This window comes from Streptopelia decaocto, assembly GCF_964273445.1.
Source record: "Streptopelia decaocto genome assembly, chromosome: 1".
Taxonomy (NCBI): Eukaryota; Metazoa; Chordata; class Aves; order Columbiformes; family Columbidae; genus Streptopelia; species Streptopelia decaocto.
In genome coordinates, this window is record NC_138663.1 from 129,008,757 (window position 1) to 129,033,654 (window position 24,898).

The 24,898-nt window shown below is 37.8% G+C and overlaps 1 protein-coding gene and 1 long non-coding RNA gene across 5 annotated transcripts in view; both read left to right on the forward strand.

The window, feature by feature from the left end:
- VGLL3 (vestigial like family member 3) overlaps positions 1–24,898 on the forward strand; it is a 101,442-nt gene that overhangs the window by 14,840 nt on the left and 61,704 nt on the right. The gene's annotated exons all lie outside the window — the stretch shown is intronic.
- On the forward strand, positions 1,903–14,734 carry LOC309446291. The gene is made up of 3 exons (XR_014185440.1): positions 1,903–1,968; positions 7,647–7,691; positions 14,643–14,734. It is a non-coding gene; the product is annotated as an uncharacterized lncRNA (long non-coding RNA).

Below are 24,898 nucleotides of genomic sequence, written 5' to 3' on the forward strand. Positions count from 1 at the left end.
GAATACAATAAGGGAAGTTGCTACATGGCATCAATCCTAAAATGTCTTTTCCTCTGAGGTATTTTTAACTGTTCAACTTTTTTAGTCTATAAAGTTCAAAGTTAAATGTCATGCTCTGTCACATGTTCTAGAATGGCTGTTCACTATTTTGATTTTGTTCCTGTTTTATAGCCAGGTAGGTAAGGGGTACTGATTCTTTATTATTTGCCTGCTTGGGGGTCAGTTCGAACAAAACTAACATGGTTTCTGTGGGTCGCTGACTGTAAATGAGAGAATTTGAGAAATGCTGCATCACTTAATCATTGAAGACCTTTACATGAAGTGTTGCATTTTCAAAATAAACTTTTTGGTTTAGGGGTGTAGGAAACAATTCTTTTGCAAATATAATAGGCCCAGGCAGGATCTCTCAGCAAAGCAGATTTTAATAACGATTTTGCAAGACCAGGTGTTCTACCTAAAGGCAGGCACACCTAATGGGGCAAAAAGCCCCTGCTTATATCTCCCCAAAATCCCAGCCACAATTTCCCTCCCCTGTTCCCCACTGGTTGGGTACTTCAGGGTTTACAGACTATCCCAGCGCACACAATACCCTTCCCCTTATCAATCTGTTTAAGATATGGATTCCTGGTACTTTGGCTACACTTCCCCTGAATTAACTTATCGATACAGGTATCGGTATGTATACAGGTGTCAGTACATATTCTGGGAAGACACTGTGTATTACATTAAGAATTCATAGTCCAATGTCTCTCAGTCCTTCCTCCCTAAATTAACTTGTAAATACAGGTATCAGTATGTATACAGGTATCAGTATATATTCTGGGAAGAGACTGTGTATTACATTAAGAATTCATAGTCCAATGTCTCTCTGTCCTTCCCCCCCCCCGCTAGGGTCAGGCGCCAGGTCCTCAGTTATGTAAAAACAACAGTTCTTCGTTAAATGTTCCTTATAAGGGCATGAGTCTATTGGGACAGGTGATGTTCAGTCACATTAGACATGTCTGTGTTCAAGATTTTCATTTACTGTATCAACACAGATAGCTGTTCACTCCTATGGTGTGATGATAGATATTTGCTGATTCCTGTTTGGAAGAGAAAATGGATGCTTTTGGTTGCTTTACTTATGTCCGTAGTGGAAGATTATGAGTTTAACTGTTAAATTATTTGGATTTTGTTACTAGCTTTGGTAGTAGATACTGTTAAAAATGTGTTTATATGTCTTCATACTTTCTTCCTCCACGTTTAGAAGCAGTGATCACTTGAATAAATAAAGAAATGGGGATAAAACAGAATTCAGTAGTGGCATAAATTAGTGCACTTGGTAAAACTCTATAATTTTCATCACTGTTCTGTGTTTTATTTATGTAGTGCTCAGTCCAGTGAGTCCATACTAATTCAATGGGATTGTCAGGTCCTACTTCTTTATAAAGAAATACACAAATTGGCATGGGAATTTCTTCTCCTACCAAACACTGGGATTTCTACTTTTCTTGCCTATACTGTATTCCCTACACCTCCCTGCATGGCTTTTTGTAGACATCTTGAACTACACCAAAGTTCACCCTCTGTGCAGACCATTTAGCACCTTCTTCTCATCATGTGTGCCATAACAGCTGTTCCACTCTAATTTTAAAGTCATATAAGTTATGACTACCTGCTTTTTTTCTTTAGATCTGGAGGTGAGAAGCCATGAATTCTACTATATCTCAGCACTTGTGCCAAAAAATCCATCAAATTCCATTTCCTACCTACTGCTCAGGCAAAAGTGTCTACCTTGGCAGAACTTAACTGTCTCCTTGAACATTTGGTAGGTTCCTAGTTTTCACATATGCTTTTGAAGGGAAGGAAAAGCAGGTAGAAAATTCAGTTTTCTGTTTGTGTTTTTGTCCATCAGATCTTGCTTAAACTACTGAATGTGGCTAATGTACTTTGTTTGTCACATATTTCTCTCTGCTGATTTCTTCCAAGGTAAGTAACCAGATTCACTACTTTTAATCCTGGCAGGTTTGTTTGTTTATTTCAATCAAGGGCAATGAGAAGCTGGAAAAAACATCTTTCTGTTTCACTTTCATGGCGAGCTGTCATTCAAGTAATTTTGTCAGAAAAAACAACTTGGATATTCTTATGTAACACTTTCCAATTTGTTCTGCAGAGCTCTCGATAAACATAAGGCTTTTTTCTAACAGGTCCATGAAAAAACAGCCAGAAAAATAAATCCTGCAGTAGGCTTAAATTGGTTTTGCAGGTATTCAATGCTTCTATGGCAAAATTCTTAAGGTGGCTTCTGAACAAAAAAAAATGGTTATAAATTAGTCCTGTAGGATTGTGATGCACACAAAAGGCTGTAGACATATTATTTATCTGCATATTTTCTGCAGCTAACTGAATGACAATGTCAAACAATGTCATAATTTTCCTTCATACCACTCCTCTTTAATCTTTAGCCTTTCCCAGTTTGTGACTCAGTTTCTCGGTTTTTCTAAGTACTTTACCAAGCATGCAGATTTCAAGGAAACTGAGCCATAAATGTCTCAAAACACTTGACCAATGTTCCTGTTCCTGATTTCTAGATAGGTAGATTGCTTATAGAGTTCTAAACTCAGGGTGCCACCAATGCAGCTCAGTAAAACCACGTTAATAAACCATGTGAAAGGGGAATCTAGCCTATTCACTGTATACATCAGCCTGCTATATGCTGGGAAGGAAAAACAAGGCTAACAAAAGCTATTGACCAGTCCTGAACAACAATCTCTGTGCTTAATGACATTTAAAGCTAGATTAGAAAAAAACATAGGGAAGTGAACAAGAGCTACAGGGAGCAATCTGCTGTCAGGGGAGGATGGGGCCACATGATTCTTCCCCTCCCTGGTATGAATGAGTACAGAAACAGTGCCATATATTCAGCGCGCTAACATTTGCATTACAAATGCTTGTACTGGGTTTAGAAAAGAGCTAACAGATTGTCATTGCCCAGAGCACTGGCATTATAATGATTGCTCCAATATAACATGGTCGTTAAACTTTTTCTTAACCCTTGTGCTACCTTCACCCAGTTTGAGATTTACTTGCCTAGAGTTAGCCTTCTTAGACAAATGCACATTGTAATACCCACAGAGATCTGAACGAAACAGTTATCTGTTTTAATCACTAGCATCTGAGATATTGCATGTTTCAAGATGTAGGATTTTTCTAAAGTGCTGGAGTAATACATGATAGGCAGCTCATCCCTCAGAGCACTGCCAAGATTGCACCCTTGGCTGGTGGGAAGATGAAGGATTACGCAAGGTTTTTCACACATTTCTTTTTCTTGTATCCTCTACAGTTTTCTGAAAGCTGTAGACAATAAAATTAGCACCCTTTTTTAATTTGTACCATTGTTACAATGCTGTCATTCTGTTGAATTTCAGCCATCCTAATTTAGATTGATAGAAGTTGGAAGATAATTTTGTCTTCTGGTTATTTAGTGAACCCTCTCTAAATGAACAGATCTGGAAAATGGTGAAGGTTTGTTTTGTGAATAATTCATTAAAAAACAATTTTTCAGTAAATGAAAAAAAAAAATCCTAAATTTCATTTGTCTTGAAGTTCCACAGCTAATTGAAAAACAGTGAATCTTTATTATTATTTTTTTTAACTTGGCTTTGTGGATCTAGGTTTTGATATCAAAGTTATCAGGACCTCTAAAAGGGCATTAACATTCAGACAGGAATAATGGGAAATCTTGCAGGTAAAAATGGAGGATGCTTGGCATTCTTTTTAGATAAATGCAGTTACAAAAACTATGTGTATGACATTTCAGTTTTATTGTATTCTTGTCTGCTTATTCCTGCTTCTTTGTGGTCATCTGTTTTTATCCAGTCAATGCTTCAAAACTTTTTACTGTGTAATTCTCAGTGTTTTCCATACCACTAAAGAAAAGCAGATCTGCGTAGACATCTATCAGCCCCAAGTGTGGTTCTAAACGTTATTAATCATCTCAGCAAAGCGTAGCTGATAAATGCTAAAATGTTCCTGTTCATATCAGTGCAAAAATTGTGCATCTGAAGGAATAATCTCATTAAAGTAAAATAAGACCAAGCTGTACTCTACTCTGTAGAAGCATATTAAGGGTAACTGAATCAGCTTATGGCCTGGTCAAGAAATTTCTATTTAAGCATTAGTGAATCCACTTCTATCAGTAATAGAGTGCATAAAAAAGGGGAAAAGGTAGTGATCTTAATTATGGACCGCAAACCTAACAAAAGTATTTCAAGTTTGCTGAATAAAAACAGCTCCTCAGAGTCTCATACTGAAATAATCAACCATTAATAAAGCACTTGCATTCAAATTAAATTCCACTATTTTTTGCCTTTTAACAAGGTCAATTCACATCTCTCTTTCAGGAAACAGCCTGAACAATCTGGTCTGGGCCAGTGCAATGTGCTAGTATTTGAAGTTTTAACAGCACTTCCATTTGCTTAAATTAAAAAATTCTGATAAATAAATAAATCTCTTGTGCTTTTAGAAACTCCGTCTCACAATTGTCCCTGAACTATTAGTCATATTGCAGAAATGTCCATGTTTGGATGAATGTATGTTCTTCTGATTCATAATCTTTTAGGAGGTGACAGACCATTTCTTTCAATACTGATTCATGTCAAGTACCACTGTCATCTTTTCTTGGGCTCAGAGGTGTCATAGGATGGTTTTACTGGTGGTTCCAGCTCAAGAACACGTTGGAAGGTCACAACTCTTCAACTTTCTAGTTCCTTTGCTTTCATTTTTTGGTCAGGAAGAGGCAGGAACACCTTTAGAGTTTTACCTCACCTGAGACATTAACTCGACTCCAGAAAAGTTTTAATATATGGATAAAAAAAACAACCAAACAAAAAAAAAAAAAAATCTCCTTTTTTGCTATATTCATTCACTAATATGAAGCAAACATTTTGTATTTGAACAAATACTAATTTTTAATCTTAAATAGTTCTAAATTCAACCAGTTTATCAGTCTTTGTACTGTGATGTCATCTTCTATTTACAACTGATGATATTACCAAAAGCCCCTTCTCATTAGCATACAAAATACCCTTGGTGCTGATATAAATTGCATCAAGCAGTTATTATGTGACAGCTTACAACTAGATGTAAGTTTTCTTAAGCACTTATATAAAAGAAGAATATGTCACTTTAGTATTTAGTGGACAACAAAAATGTGTACTTTGAAGTAGTCACAAATGTAGATGATATTACCTGGAAAATGTTGCCCTTATATGAAGGATCAGTATGGTATCTGAAGAATTAGAACTTCAGAAAATTTGCAAAATAAAACTATTTCAATGCAGATATATGAATCTGAAACAAAGTTTCTCCTTACCAGAAAGAAGCAGATGGTCTAGTTTTATGGCTGGGTAACACATCCAAATTAATTCCTTTTTTTTTATTCAGATATCCTGTACAGCATGTATTGTCACATTAAGGAAGCTGAATGTATTAAAAAAACCCCGTAGGTATTCTAAGCAATCTTTTTCAGGATAAAAATATCATGTCTTATAGGCTAGTATCCTGTATAAAGGGGTGTCACTAATGCCTTTGAGAAAGCATTATTTTGTGGGTCTTTGTGTTCTAGTCTACTAATTATAGTTTATTAATAAATTTATAAATTGCACAAAAGTGCCTAATGTGAACATGTTTCAAAACATTGCATGAAAGAGGATATAATGGCATGGTCAAAAAAAAAAAAATAGCATCATAAAGCTGCACTACAGGATTCAGACAGAAAGGGACCTGGGGGTACTAATTGACAGGAAGCTCAACATGAGCCATCAGTGTGCCCAGGTGGCCAAGAAGGCCAATGGTATCCTGTCCTGTATCAAAAATAGCGTGGTCAGCAGGACAAGGGAAGTGATCCTTCCCCTGTACTCTGCATTGGTGAGGCCACACCTGGTGTATTGTGTTCAGTTCTGGGCCCCTCAGTTCAGGAAAGACATTGAAGTGCTGGAGCGGGTCCAGAGAAGAGCAACAAGACTGGTGAAGGGACTTGAGCATAAGACCTATGGGGAGAGGCTGAGGGAGCTGGGGTTGTTTAGTCTGGAGAAGAGGAGGCTTAGAGGTGACCTCATCACTCTCTATAACTACCTGAAGGGAAGTTATAGCCAGGTGGGGATTGGTCTCTTCTCCCAGGCAGTTAGCAATAGGACAAGGGGGCATGGGCTTAAACTCTGCCAGGGGAAATTTAGGCTGGATATTAGAAAGAAATTCTTTACAGAGAGAGTGGTCAGGCATTGGAATGGCCTGCCCAGGGAGGTGGTGGACTCGCCGTCCCTGGAGGTTTTTAAACTGAGATTGGACATGGCACTTAGTGCCATGATCTAATAAACGGACTAGAGTTGGACCAAGGGTTGGACTCGATGATCTCTGAGGTCTTTTCCAACCCAGTCGATTCTGTGATTCTGTGATTCTGTGATTTGTGCAAATGACCTAAGAAATAATAAATAGGATTTTTTTTGGTTGAGGGATGGTCATTGTATTTTATTTTAATTAAATCTGTGAGAGAAATGAGCTGTTTCTGCAATTATCTTGACTATTTCATGAACCTAAACCAACTTACCATTCTGAATTTTAAGAATAGTTTTTGGCTGAAAGAAAAAGGCAGAATTGTGATGATCTAAATTGTGAAAGAGGCATAGTATTTTATTAGCAGTCTTGGCAGAAGTCCTCATGTATGCATGCTGTAGGACAATCTCTAGTATTTGTTACAGTAATATCTAATTAAAATTTAAATGAAACTGATGGCATTCAAACTGCCATTGGAGAGGGAGGATTGCATTCTATGGGTCTTTTTTTTTTTTTTTTCATATGAGTGTGTATTTGTCGTTTTGTTCATTTGTAGCCAAGCAGCTTCTGTCTGCACTAAAAAATGTGTTAGTCTACAGTTGTTTTGTATGCTGTTGTCAGAAAGCAAATAGCCTGTTATTTGTCGCAGTTTTGTGTGATCCTTGATAACTTTGCTGGCCAGGCATTTTCAGCTATCAAACACTGGAGCCCTGTTATGGTTTGCAATTTTACCCAGTGCCATTGTAATGAAGACTTAGAAATGCAAACTGGGCTTCCTGTGAGTTTGTTAGATAATGGCTAAGTCAAAACAGCCACATGCTGTTGTGATTGCTCTTCTAGTTCACTGAAGATGGCAGCAGTAAATCTTGTGCTTGATATTTTTTTTTTTTGTATCAAGAATGACAGGTCAGTACAATGTTTTACTGTACAACACGTCAGTCTGGCATATAAATGCGCTCCTCTTCTTGATGCGTACCAAGGGCTTGAGATGGGATTACAGAAGCTGAATAAAGAGCAGTATGTGCTATGGCTTGCTTTTACTGATGAATGCGACTTGGGGTGACTGTCAGTAGGGCTTAGAGAATACTATCTTTTAAGTCAGGGCTGTGGTATATATCTAGTGAGCTACTTGCTCTTCTGAAAATTAACAGTTATTCTGTGAAGTTTTCTACATTGCCATTTTACTGGATTCAACTCCTGCAGTTTGAACTGGATGCAGTCAACAAATTACCCATTTCCTTCCCTGTTCTTCTATAATGTGTTTTGGAAAACTTACCAGTAGTGGTGGAAGGCCTGTTTTTTTCTGATGTTTATTCCTTCTCTTTGGTATTTAGCCAGAGAAGACTAATGCAAATGTATCAGCTGATGAATTTCAAGTGGTAAGTGAAGACTGTGTGGCAACACTATTGTTTGATCATTTTATGTAACTGTGTAACAGACTTTTTTTTTTTTTTTTAAAAATGTGTGCATGAAGTTTAAAAGGAAAAAAAGTGCCTCTTCAAATTTTCAGGATTCTTACTCAAAACAAAATACTGCAATAATATCTGTAACATATTTGACTCTTATATCTCTGGTCTCAATATATGCAGAGATGTAAGAAAATATAATGTTTCTCTAGTTGGCGACAAAGTGTCCTGTAGACACTGGAAAAGTTAATATTGAACAAAGATTTAAACCAGTCTTACACCACAGATCTGAGAGAAAAGTTGTAAAGAAATAGAGAAATACCACAGGTATCTCTTCTACCACTGATTCTTTGGACTGCTGTGCTTGTTTCTCTCCACCTCAGGGAAGTTTTCACACTATAAAATTCTTAAAGTGCTTTCATTCAGAGAGGGTTCGTGTTTAGTGTTTAAATATTTTCCTGTGTGGTGGAAGAAAAAAAGTTTGTTCTGTAATAATTAGCAGATACAGTAGAATGATTGGAAGCATAAATGGACTCTAATGGAGTTTAATGAAATTATGGTGTAGCCTGAAATTTCTTTGCAATGGAAACTTCTTATCAAATACTATGAAACTCTCTCCTGGTGTCTCTCAGGAGCACCTTTGTCTCTCTGGAAGTATATGAGATTTTTGCATCTATTAAGGTGATTGACAGCATTCTCAATACATTTTCCAATTATCTCTGCAAACACTTTGGAAAAGTCAATTGCCTAAAGCTCTTCCACACCACACACCCCACCCCCACCCCCAGTTATGCTACTTCTTATTTAAATAAGTTAATAAAAGAAAAAAAGTTTAGTAACAGAGCATGTATTTGCTATGTTTATTTGTCACAATAGAGAACACTGGCAGTTTCATGTGCAAGAGATCATATATATATGGAGTAAATAATGCTGAGATACAACAGTGTGTTTAATTCTCAACCCAGAATATATGCAGTGAAGAGAAAGCTTTGTGGAGTGGTTTCCTCCCCCTCTCCCTGCAAGGATTTCATTATATCATAATGAAATATATGGACAAGCCTGCTAATAATCACTGAAACATTATTGTTCTTAAGAAGAAAACTGCTTTTTTTGTGAGTGGACATGAAATTCATTATCTGTTAACAACTGTTTTGTTCCATTGCTACCCACCACTTTGTTCAGTGGTCTAGCTGTAAAAAATAGACGTGAATGGACAAAGAAAGTGGAGACTAAAGTTAAATCTAAATATGTAAATGTATTTCAATAGTGATGTCCTTGATATTAAATCTTTTAAAAGAACCTCATTTAGTCTTCATATGCTATTGCCCAGCATCCTGTCTAAGCCTATTACTGCTCCTACTTGCTGCCAGCATATTCATTAGCTATTTAATTTTTTAATTCTTATGTGAGGATTCATAGAGAAAGGATGTTTGCCTGTAAGTATATATGTGCATGTGAGTTGTATACCCATGCAAAACAAGTTTTATTTCTGTTTCTCCTTGTGTTCTTGCTCTACTTCTATTCCTGCACCATGTTGCCTACTACTCAGCCACCTTCTGATGCTGAGTCTTGTCACTGGGCAAACAGATGTGCTGTCTGGAGAAAAGTTTCTGCTTTTTGAGGCTTTGGCAGCTATTCTAGGAAGGCCCCCCACCCCAGTAAATATTTCTTTCCATCCCAGATGCCCTGTTTTGTGATGGACACTGTAACTGTCTGGAAGTCCTTGTCAAGAGACTCCCATGTCACCAGCTGGTAGGGTGCTGTGGACCTGGGCAGTGTACTCAGTCCTGGGGATGTGGGGATAACAGCAGTGAGTTCAGAACTTTAAGGCAGAAGGGTACAGTCAATGCTGTCTCCTGTGAGGTGGCACCAGAGCTGGAGCACCATCAGATGTAATTTGAAGAATCTGTTTCTGTGTTTGAAAGACTGGTCCTATGGACTATTGTGAGCCATCACTCCAAATGGTCAATAGCTACCCAGTTTGTGGTGTACAAGTGTATTGTGGAAGAAGTCCTGATCAAAATATCTCAAGATATCCACAAGTCCACTCTGTTCAGTGTGTGGAAGAAGTGCTGACTAGACCTTTACTCACCACGGTTTCCTGGGTTGTGCAGGATTTTCTGAGATTGCCCACAGTTCCATTTTATGCTCAGGGCACCTATGATGATGTAAAACTACAATGTGAGATTGTCCTGCAGGCCACAGTCATTGGTATCTCAGGAAGATATGAAAATTTTCTAATGACTATGTTTTAGTCTTTGGACTGAGAGGGGTCTCCTGCATCTTCATTTCAAGCAGAGACAGGGTCGCTTGCATTGCTTGGGTGCTTGGAGAGTTTTTGGAAATGCTACATACCTCCTGGCCCACTGTGTTTATGAGTCTGTGGATAGGTGGTGTTTTAATTCTTTTATGGCAAATTAAATGGGCTTTCTTGTATGTAATTCTGAAATACAATCAGAATGTGGTTACCTGCCTGTGAGACATGATGTCTATGACAATGTGCTAACAGCCTGTGTGGATTGCTGGATGTGAGTGTTCCTTTCCTGGCCATACTCTTCACATCTTTCTCCCATGCAAAGATTAAAAACACCTATCTGAAAAGTGTATGGTCCTGCCAGCCTCATGACAACCCATTCCATTACCCAAAATTCCCACTACTTCATTACAAAGAAAACACCTGCTTGATAGGGAGCAAAGGCCAAAAATGTAATCAGGAGAAACTGGTCAGCAAAACTGTTCAAAAGAAAAGAAAACTTTATTTCCTGTAAGAGCCAACATGATTCATAACATGTGTGGAAAGACGTAATGGGATGTGTGAAGAGAGAGACAGGGAAATGGTGTGAGAGACAAATAGCCAAACCAACTTTTTACGTAGCATCTGACTTTTCACACATCATAAGAAGTACTTTGGGATGCCATGTGAGCTCTCAGTAGTTTGAGAGCAGTCTGTTGCATCATGTAAGCTGGGAATATGCTGGAGGAATTCATGGTTGTACAGACAGCTCATTAGTTCAGACATTTTTCGCCCCATTAGCCGCTGGAGTGTGCTACGTGTGCACCTGGAGCACATTGCCAATAACAATCTAGTTCTTGTGCACTGTTCAACCATCTAAACTTGTGTGCAGTTAGCAGGGAAGATCAGAGGATTTGCTTCAAGTGCCCTTCTGCTCTGCACTAAAACAGTAACAAAGCTCCACTCTGACAAACTGTCTTCCAGAATGTACTATATATGCTGTATCAATCAAAAAACTTCCGCTGTTAAAAGTCTCTTGAGGTCAACCGTGCATGTTTGAGAACAACTTCAATCCTGGCTTTGTGTTGGGGTGTTGTGGCCCCACTGTGTTCTGCACACACAACTGAGAACTGAGTGCAGCGTGGTTCACTATAAAGGCTATTCAGGTGGTTAACCTTGCTGGTGTTACATTAAGCATAGCAGCTAATGGTTTAGATCACAAACCTCGATTAAATTATGTCAGTTTTAAATTTACCAACAGATGGCACTATCAGCCTCCTTTTCTCTTGTGGCTTAGTAACAAATCTTAAGCAAACCATTGTCCGGATCTCTCCGCTGCTAAATTCAGTAATTGCTTTCCAATTAATATTTCATTTAAATTCCTAATGTCTTATAATAGCACTTAAAATCTGTGCATGCCTACATGTGCGATGAAACAAATTATAAGGATACATATTCATAAATTTAACCTATAATGTTCCTGCTAGTGTATTAAATGGCTCTTGATTTTTTAGAGGCTTATAATTCAAGTCTGAATTTGAATAATTGAAGTAGAAAAGGCACTGCTTGTGATCCTCACAGTATAACAGATGCATACAATTGTGGAGAGCTAAAAAGCAGTTTGAAAATTGATGGAACAAGCTAAATTACGTTAAAAGTATACAGCACTAATTTCTGAAAACTTTATAATTTGCTTTTCTCAAATTTATAATAAGTTTTGATAGTATTCTGTAACTTTAAGATGCCTCTCCAGGTTCCATGGAAAATACCATCAACTAATAAAAATGATTACTGATAGCAGCTACATTCTCCCGTATTATCTGAATTGCTAATGAGAGTTTTAGAATGGGACATTACAGAGAAAGTATCAGGAATAAGACCTGTGTGGACAGAGGGAGAAGAAAGATAAAGACACAAGGCAAGAGAGAGTAACACAGAGTTTAAAGGATTATAGGTTTTGAAGGAATTACAGGTTTTGAAGGGATGAATACTGTGCAGTGCAGACATCTAGCTTTGATGAGCTACCGTGAAAGAGACTGTTGAGGCTATACTGCATGTGCTACACCCTTGCAATAAAGGTATTTTTCCTTATGTTTAAATGGAATTTTCTGTATTTCAATGTGTCCCTATTGTTCCTTGTTTTTTCACCAGGCACCACTTAGAAGTACCTGCCTCCATCATCTCAAAGACCCCCATTTATACATAGTGATATGATCCTCCTTGAGCCTTCTCCAGAGTGAACAGTCCCAGCTCTCTCCACCTCTGCTCGATGTTCCCTTAATCATCTTTGTGGCCCTTTTCTGGACTTGCTCCATCACATGGGGAGCACAGAGCTGGACACGGTGTCCCTGATGTTCTCTTGCCAGGGCTGGGGGGAAGCATCACCTCCCTATGTTCACAGGTATCACAGCACTTTTCTTTCACAGTAGTCCCAGCTACATTGACAAGGTGATGTCACTTTAAGAAGATATAAAGGCTGCTTTTGAGGTTTAGTATTTATTACTTTATCCTGAAAGGTGCTAACTGCTCTTAGTATATAGCCTGTTTTCTGAAAGGCCAGCCATGGTGTAAAGGTATTTATCAGTTTGAATACTTTGGACAGCTTCTCCACAGCTGTCCTCCCTGGATGGTCAGTATGTACCTTGTCCATAGCATCTCTAAAGTACTACTGCTCTGGGTTGCTTGGTTTCACTAGTTGTTGACTGATTTTGCACAAATGTATGTGACTAAATAAAATGTTAGTAAGGTCTGGAACTGGGTTTTATTTTCTAATGAGAGAATAACAGTGTTATTTCCAAATTCTTTGTGGTGACTGAGTACAAATATATGCTTAACTTGAAGAGCACCAAGACAAATTGTTCTGTGAGGGTGCAAGAAGGTAGATGTAGAGTCTAGTAGCAGATGTAAAATGAGCTTCCTTTATACTAAAGGCTTTTTTTTTTTTTTTTTTAATTTCCTAGAGGTATTTTTATCACCACAGGTATTTCAGTTATGTTTTAATTAAGCTGTTTGATTATAGATGCTTGTCAGCAGAGGACATCTATCTCGGTAATTAGAATTATAGTATAGGTATAATTATAGAACATAAAAAGTAGCTAAAAATGAGTCTGTTGTGGTGCAGTCAAATCCTGCACAGCCATTCTGCTTTCCTTGTCCCACCTCACTGGGTACTTAAATCACTGGCTTGCTGTCCACCTGCACTGCATCACTTTAAACTGGATTAGGGAACTGTTTAATGCGCAAATTTAATAAGATGGAAATCCAGCAGGGATGCAAATGGAGGGAAAGCAACCAACACGCCATTCAAAGCCTCTCCTCTATCATAATCCAACGTGTTCCACAGCAGACAGAAATCCTTCTTCAGCAGCTGGTAAATAAATGTATTTTTCCACAATAAATCCTGTTTAGACATCCCCAAGGCCTGTGTTAGCACACTTCTTAAGCACATGCTCAAATCCAGTCAGATTTCATGAAGTACTTAGGCTCTAGTCAGTCTGGGTTATGTGCAAGGAAAGGTTGTAAAATCAGAACCTGTTAATACACACCTGCTTTACTAAGCTAGGATTTGATAGCTGTTTTCCATCAATGGTTAGGTACAGTTCAATTTATAAGTAGAGTAATTTTTTTTTCTCTGATTGGCTTTAAGCTGATGAAAGTCAACATTGATATATGAACAAATTACTCTTCATTTTAAGTCTGATTTCAAAGACACAATGGGTGTTAATTGCCTTACAGTGAACAGGGAACAGCATCAGGCCTTTGCATTCCTAAAAGTTTTCCAGAAAGCCTTAGAGCACACACATCTTAATGTTTTACAGTCTCTGAGAACACCTATGAAGAAGTCCAAAAGGCATGAATGTGAACCCAAATTTTTACGCAGAGTTCTGAAATCCAGCACTTCTTAAGCATGCTATTCATAGAACAAAAACCTAAAAGTTAGGGTGAAAGACTCAGAAAAAGAAACACCATTTCGAAATTCTAAAAAAAACCCCACCCTATGCAGCTTCCACCATAGTTTGTAGATTATTGAGGTGAACTTGCTTTTTATGTCATAGTGATTTTCTTTAACCTGAATTTTTGAAAAGAGCAGTTCTTTTATATGCGCTCATTTATTATTTGGGAATATGGTAGGAGAAAAAAAAAAGTACAGCTGCTTCTTTTCTACTAACTCTAAAGTTTCCGAGATAAGGACTTGCTCTGTAGCCTGATGAAGACAGCAGTAGGTTTCTGTTTAGCTTTGCTGGGCCTTGCATGAGCTTCACCTTCTGTTGATTTATAGTGAGTAGGGATAATTCTATAAGATACAAGGTACTGTATCTTAATTTGTGTGCTGGAACCTCACTGTAAATTTGTTGTCCAAGACATTTCCCTTTCATAATTAAATTGCAGTAGCTAGTTTTATTGCTGTTCCCAGGGATAAATCTTTGATCTGAGAGCTTTCATGCTCTATATCTCTATTGCTCACCTTTTTATTACAGGTAAGGGATTATTTTTTACTGTCTTCCTGGCGGTCTTGACAGAAACTTAACTTATATTGGTGTGTGCCCTCTAATTTATTCGTTGACTTAAGAAACCTCATCTTAATAAGCTTTTTACATATTGCTTCATGCTGTTATGATCTCTCTGGCATATGTGCAGGTACCTTCTAATTTCCTATAGAATTTTTAACCTAATTTGTTTCTCTTCTTTAGGACATCTATCATGCTGTCCTCAGGCAGCATGCAGAACTGCGAGTACTATTAAAGAAACCTCTTATATATAGTAACAAAACAAAAAAATCTGGAAAGCAGAAGATCAAGACTGTGTTCAATTATAGCAGCAAACCCAGAAACCCCCTTGTGGAATTACTGTCTCATACATTTGGGGTTTTCTTGAAGATAGAGAGAACAACAACAAATTTGTAATATTCGGTATAGTGCTTTTCTAGAGAAGAGCTTAAATAGCTGAAACATTTGTGAAAATGCAACTGATAGCCTTGTCTGTAAAAATAAAATGAAGCTCTAGATACAATAATTAAAACAGAAAACTAAAGCAATACACGACAACTAGAAACAGCGTAAAATGTGATTGCAGCATTTAACATTTATGCTGTAATGTCATGAACATCAGCCAGTAGTGCCTTCAGCAGAGATTAAACTGCCTCACTTCACCAGTGGGATGGGCATGTGTAGTAATCTTTCCAGTTGCTCCTTATGCACAGCTGTCCCAAAATGTCTCTTGGCAAAGAGGATGCTCTTCGCTACCTTTGCATGTCTCTTTTCTCCTTTTGGGATTTGTCAGAATGTTATGAGGATTTATGTTAATTGGGCAGCCAAGATGCTACCATGGCAATCTCAGTCGTTTAGTTTATAGCTTTTTGATATATACACACCATTCGTTGTAGTACTGCTTCTAAAAATTCTGTTTAAGACGTGTGTTAGTAACAAACACATGATGCAATGTTCTATATTTCTGCTTTTACATGAAAGAAAAAGGAAATGGAATCTGATTTTTTTTCTTGCTACCTTAGATTATGCATATAAAGGTCAAAACAAAACCTGGATTGCACTTTGAACTCTGCAGCTGTCTGCATTAAAGTATGTTAATGATCAAGTCTATTTCTCCTGGTCTTTGTTGGGTTGGATTCTCTTTATGAAGCTCCCTCTGGTGGCTAATTTATCACTTAACATCTTTTACATTTTTAAAAGCTGGTCTCTGTGTAGCCTGGTAGATAAAATACTGGCACGCACAAAGTGTTGGCTCAAACGCTGCTGGAGATAGAGTAACGTTTTTCAATTTACATTCAATAAAGAGTGATTAGTGGGTACTAATAGGAGTGGTTTGAGCATGCACAAACTTTATTGTTAACTTACCTGCACATCTCAAACGTGACCGTTGAGCCCTGAAAAAATAGTTTGGTCATCTCTTGACAGAAGTTGCTAGCATTGCTGAAGTTTAAGAAAGCTGTAGGCTATGCTAAATTCAAAGACCACCTTGTCCAGTCTAACTATTGTATATTTATGTAAATGTTACGGTGTTTTGGACAAAAAGCACTACGTTTATGTTATGCTGTGAAAGAGAGGGAGAAGAGGCTGCATATCTTTTTAATTATGATATCTGTTGGGGAAAAAAGTAGTTTCTAGAAGAAAAAAAAGAAGGCACTTAGGTTTCAGCAATAAGGACTCTGAACATTATCTCTGGATTGCAGAGCTTTGGAGCTGGGGGGTCCCTTCCAGGCAAGTGATTTTTACCAACTGGCTGCCTACAACAGTGCCTGGCCATTTAGCAATATATAGGGCTTGCAAGGAGATTTTTCGGTCTTTCAAAGTGGCAATAGCATTTTCCATTCCCCATTCCAAACAATTGGATTCAAAGTAATTAATATACTAACTTTATGACATATAACTTTAAAAACAAAGTGTAACAGCTGAGAGAACTCATATAGGAAGGATATTTTCAAGGATGATGTTTGAGTTACTTTGAAAGAAGCCTTAGTTCTATATGCCAATGCAGGCATTTTGCAAGCAGTTTCAAGGATCAATTTTCTCTAATAATTGATATAAACACAATATCCAATGCTGTCCAGCTTTTGAGGTAGCCTTTGCTATTGGTTCAGTCTGCCACTTGTGATTTGATTGTGGTGCTCTTAAAACTTCAGTGGTGTTACATTGTACTTGCTTTTTCTTTGTGGAAGCATTTGTTAGACTAAGTATTTAAAAAAAAAAAAGAAAAAAACAACAATGACAACTATAAACATTCTTTTCGGCTTTGATGACAACTTGCATAAGTTTTGTGATTTGGATGTTTTCCCGAAAGACTCAACTACTGGAATCAATAAATTGCAGTGAGAACATTGGCTTTCATTAAAATTAAATACCGTTAGAAAGTCTACAGTCTGCCTTTGCAGAGGAATTCGTTAAATATTGAAGTGATTGTACGCTGTTGATTCAAAAGTGAAAAGCCAAAGCTAAACACAAATTTCATAACATTGAAACTTGTCTAAGAGTTTTGGAAGCCAGGTTGCTGTTTTTCCTTGACTTTCAAACTAGTGAGACTTGGAACAACTAAACAACATCTGCTGAAAATAAAAATGTATTATAATTATAGTGAACAAAAAAAGAACTGCTCCAGAGGTTGCTCCAGCTAGTTAAGAAACATTTGTTGACCAAGGAATTAATTTCTTTCCTGTTTTCTATGCAATTTCATGCCTTTGCTTTCAGTCTGAATGAATGTATATTTTTCCTTTATCTGTCAAGCAATTGATAGTATTCCAAATTCAGGCTTTTCATGTGCTCAGTGTGGCAAACTACAGCCATTCAAAAAATTAGATCTTGCTCCTGCCCTTTTTCCTGAGGGAAACTGGTTGCTTGGTCATAGTATCATGATTTGAGAAACTAAAGAAATCTATTAAAGTATAGTTTATTTTCTTTGTATTTTTTCAGTGATAGAATCTTCCCTTTCAGGCAGCAAGAAATCCAAGGTTCTTATGTTGGTTTCTGATTCAAACAGTTACGTTTAAAGAAGTAATCCCAATCTTGTTAGATTTATTTAAAAGTCATGCCAGCTAGCAGTGATGTGCAGTTTCAGTCTGTAGACAGGTTTCCTCATTGTCCTGTGACACAGGCACAATAAACTTTTGCATCTTTTTTTGCCCATAACATTGTTAGCCTGAAGCAACCTCTGCAATCTAAATGTTTATATGCACTGTCACATTTGAGGCTTCCACATAATGTTTTCAGTCTATTGCCTGATGTTAACAAATTTTGACAAAAGGTCAAATGTTTCAGATATATTTACAGTTTCAAATTTAGCTTAACCTCAAGAAAATGGTGGGCCATCCCTAAGAAGAACAGCCCATGCATTGCTGCTTCCTCCCTCACATTGCTTGAGCAGTCCTGTCACTGTGTGCTCACCAGAGCCACTTGCTGATTTGGGTGAAAATTAATCATTTCTAAGTCGGGCCAACTCATAGGTGGGTAGGCAAGCTGACCACATGGCCACAAGGTTGGTGTTGCTGACTGAATGGAGACAGCAAGCAAGCTAGAGGGTGATGTTGGGGAAAGTGGTAGAGAGGAGGACAGAGAGTTTGGGATTACCTAGGTCGTTAGCAGCCAGTTGTCAGACTGAGCCACAAATCTTTAGAGAGTCAGGCCTCTTTGGTGCTGATTTACACACAGATCTGCTTGTTTTTCAGAGCTTTATGCACCGTAGTAGGCGCAAAGATTAAGAGAAGGCTGGGGAAGCATCTCCAAGCACAAACTTCCCCCTAGTGGTCTATAATGATGAGATTTATTTTGATCGTTCTTTTTTCTATTATCCTCATATTCTCACATGGGACCAGTTCAGTGAGGGTCCTGTAGCAGAAGAATAAATAGCTCTGAACTGGTGGCCACTTATGCTTCAAGAAAGAAGGACAGGATGGAAAAGGGATGAGGAGGGGAAAGCTATAAAGAAACTTATGCTTCTGCCATGTCTGAAATTTCCTTTAAGCATGCTGTAGGTTGAGTAGAAGAGAAACATTTCCCTGTGCTTCAGTATTTAAGCAGGGGCACAAAAGTAGCCTGATTTAATTAAACAGATTAACAAATTAATTCAGACTAGCACTTGGAGATTTAAACTTTTAGCTCACTTCTCTAGAAGGCTGTCAGAGCTCTTGTGGAAATGGAGCAGTCTATATAGTCTCACAGATTTTAGAGATACTTCAGGTTCAATTCTGCTTTAATAAATCTTCCAGCAAAACAAAATCAGTACAGTAATAGAAGGACAGACTTAAAAGATGCCCTTCTACTGATAACAAAGCATAAGTATGTGACTTGCCTTCTACAGGGACATTTTCAGTTATTTAAATTTCCTTGTCCTATAAAGAGTTTCAGATCTGTAGCCTACACAGGAATGAATGTGTACTTCCACTGACTGAGTGAAAGAAGTCTTAAGGGGGTTAAAAAAAATAATTTCCAGTTACACAATTGTTCCTTATGTTTGGCACCCAGGATCCCTCTCAGAGCATTACCAGATGCTTTTCAGGATAAAAACAAGTCCTAACTGATACACTGTGGAAAATTCCAGGGTAGAAGAACATGTCTCTTCAGGGGCAGGTTGGCTTTTTTTAAAATGCTTTATATTTCTCCATTTTTTTCTATGTAAAAAACAAAACAAAGCAAAGCAAAACAAAAAAAAAGCCAATAGTTGAAGGGTCAGCAGTCATGTAAATCACTGGAGGAACCCTGCTGAGTCACTGGTATCTGTGGCATTTTGAATTCAATGGATTTATACTTATTGTGAGAAATATATATGAATTTTCCTTTAGGTCCATTGGCATGTATCTACTAGCCTTGCCCATGACACCACAACACACTTTAGACACCGTCTCTCACAAGATCCTCATAGGCAAACTCAGGAAGTGCAAGCTGGATGGGAGAGATGAGATGGATCATGAACTGGCTGGATGGCAGAGCTCAGAGGGTTGTGATCAATGGTGCCGAGTCTGGTTGGAGGCCTGTAGTTAGTGGGGTTCCTGAGGGGTCAGTATTAGGTCCGGTCCTGTTCAACCTGTTCATCAATGACCTGGCTGAAAAGGCTAAGGACATCCTCAGCATGTTTGCTGATGATACCAAACTGGGAGGAAGGGTTGACAGACCAGAAGGCTGTGCTGCCATTCAGCGAGATCTGGACAGACTGGAGGACTGGGAAGGAAGGACCTGATGAAATTCAACAAGGACAAGTGTAGGGTCCTGCACCTGGGGAGAAACAACTCCAGGCACCAGTACAGGTTAGAGGTGGACCTGCTGGAAAGTAGCATTGTGGGAAAGGACCTGGGAGTTCTGTTTGACCAGGCTGACCATGAGTCAACAATGTGCCCTTGTGGCCAAGAAGGCAAATGGTATCTTGGGATGCATTAAGAAAAGTGTGACTATCAGTTCGAGCTAGGTTATCTTGCCCCTCTACTCTGTCCTGATGAGGCCACATCTGGAGTACTGCATCCAGTTCTGGGCTCCCCAGTTTAAGAAGGACAAGGAATTACTGGAGGGAGTCCAGCGGAGAGCTACAAAGATGATTAGGGGTCTAGAGCATCTTTCTTTGGAGAAGAGAAGGCCGAGAGGGAATTCTATCAATGCTTACAAATATCTGAAGTGTGGAGGTCAAGAGGATCGGACCAGACTCTTTTTAGTGATGCTCAATGATAGAATGAGGGGCAATGGGCACAGACTGAAGCACAGGAGGTTCCACCTAAACAGGTTCCACCTGCTGAGAATAGCTGCCTAATGATACAGGACATCTCCTGCAGAGGCCAAGATTATTTCAATTCTATTGATTTGTCACAGTCGAAGATGAGCTTGATATGCACTGCTGATAACTATCCACACTAAACTGCTCCATTGAAGATCAATATTTCTATACATTTGGACATAGATTGCTGTTTACAAGTGCCACATACAGCTCCTTCTGTTTCTTGTAAGCTTGGTCAGAATCACCTGTACTCGCTTGTTCCCATGGAACATGAAACACTGTTTCAATTATTGTGCTCATGGATATTTCTGCATAACTTTTAAGTCTATTTATGGTTTTGTGCTGCTATTAAAGTATTTGGAATTATTATCTGTTGTTTCTTAAATAGTGACCAACTCCAAAAACATTTTTACTGTTGTACATCAAGTGTTGCATGTGTCTGATAAGCAAAGCAAATTAGGCAGTTTACATGTGCTGTCCAAAAGATAAATTAAGAAAAAAAGTCAAAAATTCTTTTCTACTACTGCATATGAGTAACACATGTTTTCAAACCCCGAGCACTTCAGAAAAATAAGAGATTCCTGTCTTCTACAAGTCACATGCTTTGATTTAATGAATAAGCAGAATATACAGCACAAACCAGTGAAACCCAAGTGCTGAGAGAACATTCAAGTAGGTGAAATACTAATGTCTGTATAAAACTTGGACATCTAGTAACATTCTGGTGCTGTATCAAGTAATTTGTTGAGAATTTTCTTGCTTACCTAATGCATGAAAACAACAGACTGAGATGGGTACTTATGTAAAACATGGAAATGTGCATGTGTGGTGTTACAGAGTGCCTTTTTTATTATAAACACATAGACATGTGCGTATGTGTTTTACTGGACTTAGATTTTGGTTTGTGAAGGTCCAGAAGTAACTAATATTGCCTTTATAAGCTGTATGAGGACATGTAGAATGAAATCTAAAAGAATAAGATTGTGACAAATGTCTGAAGAAGTTAAATAATTATTCTTAATATTTATGAATATATGCCTAAACTGGTCTTCCACTGCTTTCAAAGCTTATCTATTGTTATTAACAGACATTTTTGAAGGGCATCAGTTATGGTAAATGTTCTTCTCATTTGCTTTCAGATACCCTTGTTGACTGAAAGGACAGGCTGTGCTCAGGTTCTGTTAGGGAACTGGATTGCTTTTCCAGACTTAAGAAACTGGGGTCTCTTGCCTTCCCAATTTACTCTTGAGTTGCTCTCTACAAAGACAAGGAAATATAGACTGTCACCATTGTGAACTTCTCTCTAACAGGGACATAGATAAGGCAGGATGTTCTCTGTCAAAATAGGAGTTACCTGAAGGAGACCTGTAGGATTTGCATGCTCTGAAACTCAAGTTGGTGTTATGATGGTCTACTGGAGGTTGTAAGCTATGAACCAAAGCAAAGGGAAGTAGATATGACAATGAAAGTAAATGGGTCACTCTATTGATTTCAGAATTTGTTATTTAGAGACTGTTTGAAAAAACTAATTCTTCCTTTAAAACTATTAATCCAAAATTAGCGTCAAAAATTTTTTTTTGAAACCAAAATTACTTTTCGCATCATGTTCCATATTCCTGTACGTCAGGAGACATTTATTCACTGTGAGGGTGACCAAGCAGAGGCACAGGCTGCCCAGAGAAGTTGCAGAGTCTCCATTCTTGGTGATATTCAAAAGCCATCTGGACATGGTGCTGGGCAACCATCTATAGCTGGCCCTGTTTCATTAGGAGGCTTTGCCCAGACAAGCTCTGGAGGTCACTTCCAACCTAAACCATTCTGTGATACTTCTTCTGTACCTGTATTTTCATGCCCTAGTTATGCTTTGAATTAAAAATTCATATTTAAGCAGTATAAATTATGAAATTCCCTTGACAAGCAGTGACAAGCTTGTTGATAGAAAAAACTTTAATTTTCCTTGTGGCGTCTCTTGGGCATGTGTGGCATGCCCTGGAAGATACTAATAAGCTGAATAATAACAGTTTTGGAAACAAATCTCAGAAACTTGGTCACCTAGATTTAAGTATTTGATTGCAAATGCAACAGAGAATTGGACAAATGACTACTCTAAAATGGGCCTCAAAATGATTGCTGAGTAGAGCAAAACTATGCCTGCAATTACTTGTCCATGTGTATCAGAAAATATTTATGCCAAAAGTCAGACCTTTAAAACATACTGTGAATTGGAAGACTGTTATACTAGAAATGAGAGATCCTTAATACAGAGTGTTATATGGAGAAGAGATAGCATAACTCACTCCATTAAGTATTCTAATTTGCAAGTTCCTGTTTTATTATAATATAATTTAGGGATAGGAGTAATAAATGGAAAGATAGTATTCCATGAAGCAAATAAGCTGGAAGAATGAATATATCACATTTAATTTTACTATAACTTCTCCTCGATTTATTTCCATGTCATCATTTTTTGAGTAATTGTTAGTGTTGGTCACCTCCTAGTCCAGAGTTGATAAAATAATAAAGGTAGTATTGTTCCCATGGGTGCTATTACTATGTCTATAGCACAGATATCACCAAAGTATTTCATCTTTTATTTCATAAATCATGGTTAAGTCTCAGAGTTTTTGGAGGGGAAGGAGAAAAGAGATGTGAGAGGGTGGTGAATGACTTAAAAATTTATCCATTTAGTATATCTGTGAAATACTTTCCTGTTCACAAGTTTTAGATATTATTGAAGGAAATATGGGCACTTGTGAAGAGTATTAGATTCTGGCTTCAGTTCTGGGTTGAGGGTTCATTTCCCAGTCACACTTATTTGACTCTGTAATAAGATTTGCTGCATCTATTGAGAAGTATAAGCAGTTTGTAAATCCTCCAGGTAATGAGAGTAAAGAATACACTTTCTGCAAATGTCTTTATACTTGCACTTGTGCTATTTTGGCATTGTGTACAAAGGAATATAGTCAGCCAAAACTGGTTTTGATCTAAGATAAGTGAGGATTCTCTGGTCAGGTTTCATTGGCTTTTACTTTTTTTACATAACCTGAAAACTATAGCATGGTATGGTACTCCTTTGCTTTATGCTTTATATCCTCTTGGGACTAAAATGTTGCCTTAATTCTGTTTAAGCATTTTGTATACATCCAGTTTGCTCAGATATAATTGAGAAGAAAAGAAGTGAGGGTATGATTGAGAGAGAAAAAATAAGGACAGAAAAAAATTTCATCTGGAATGTGTATATATATGAGTGAGAAAGCAGGTCAGAGATGATCTTAGAGATTTTTTGTGAAAGAAGAAATTTGAGGCATCAAGACTGATATTGAGTTATATGAACAGTCTATGTATACAAGGACTTCACTATATATTACAGAAACTCTCTTGATGGAAATAAAAGGTGAAAAATTTTAGGATCATTGTTTGTACTTAGTATTTTCAATCCAGTGACATCATTTACCAAGTACAATGTAATGATTTTTTTCACTAACATCTTAACACACTGTAATGTCTTTATACTTGCACTTGTGCTATTTTGACATTGTGTACAAAGGAATATAGTCAGCCAAAACTGGCTTTGAACTAAGATAAGCGAGGATTCTCTGGTCAGGTTTCATTGGCTTTTACTTTTTTTACATAACCTGAAAACTATAGCATGGTATGATACTCACTAACATCTTAACACACTGTAAGTCACATCACTATTTCCAGTTTCCAGATGTAGCTCTTATCATGATGACAATGGTCTCAAACTATGCAGGTATTGCACATACTAAAAAAAAATGGACTGTGTTGGTAGTTATTCTCTTCCATCTGAACAGGCAGCAAGCTGATAGCTACCTACTCCTGCTAAATGAGTAAGTTTAAAGAATTATATTCAAAATATGTTTCTTGCCCTCTGCTGCTACCAAAACATTAACCTTGTTACTCGGCATATCAAGCTGTCAACCATATGGATGCCATTCAGCCATTTTTTCTACTCAGAATACCATTGAACGGAGCCCACACAGCCAAATGTCCATGCGTTCTGCAATTCAACGTGACTCACTAAAGACGAAAGACCACAATTTTCTCAAGTGGCATCAGGCACCTGTGTCTCTGCTTTAGTCATCTTCCTGTCAAAAAAGCAAACCACCTTTATGCACACCAATTTAAGTTCTATTTCCTGGGCTGCAAAGTTGCATAGCAATCTGCTTTACTGATGTTCTTTTGCAGCTGTAACATGTGAGCAGTGTTAGATAAGATGGATTTTGATTTTTTTAAATTTAATTTAATTTTATTTTTTTTTAATAAGGGAGTATAGCAGTTTACCAAGGGGGAAGAAAAGGATGGCATTTCTCATGTGAGAGTTTCCTACTAGTAGAGAGATGTTGTTATTAAAATGGTAGTACTACAGAAAAATAATGTCTCAGACAAGCTAATAAGAGTTTTCCAAGCAGCCATAAAAACTTACACTTATATTACACCGTTAGTTTGCTGTTGCATTTCATAACATTAATAGTTGCTGTGTGAGCCAATGAAGGCAGGTCACAGGAACAACCAGAAGCCACAGGTGTAACACAAAGAATAAATTAAATTTTGTTACCTCTCTCACCAGGGAATTTCTGAAATAGCACTTAAGCTCCTGGGCAGAGGTGACACAAGTGGAGATGCAAGCACCGCAGAATTTAGCCCTGGTTGAAGATCAACAAGCCTGTTCATTTTGGCCTGTATGTAGGGATTCATGCAGGTGTTTGCCACACTGCTT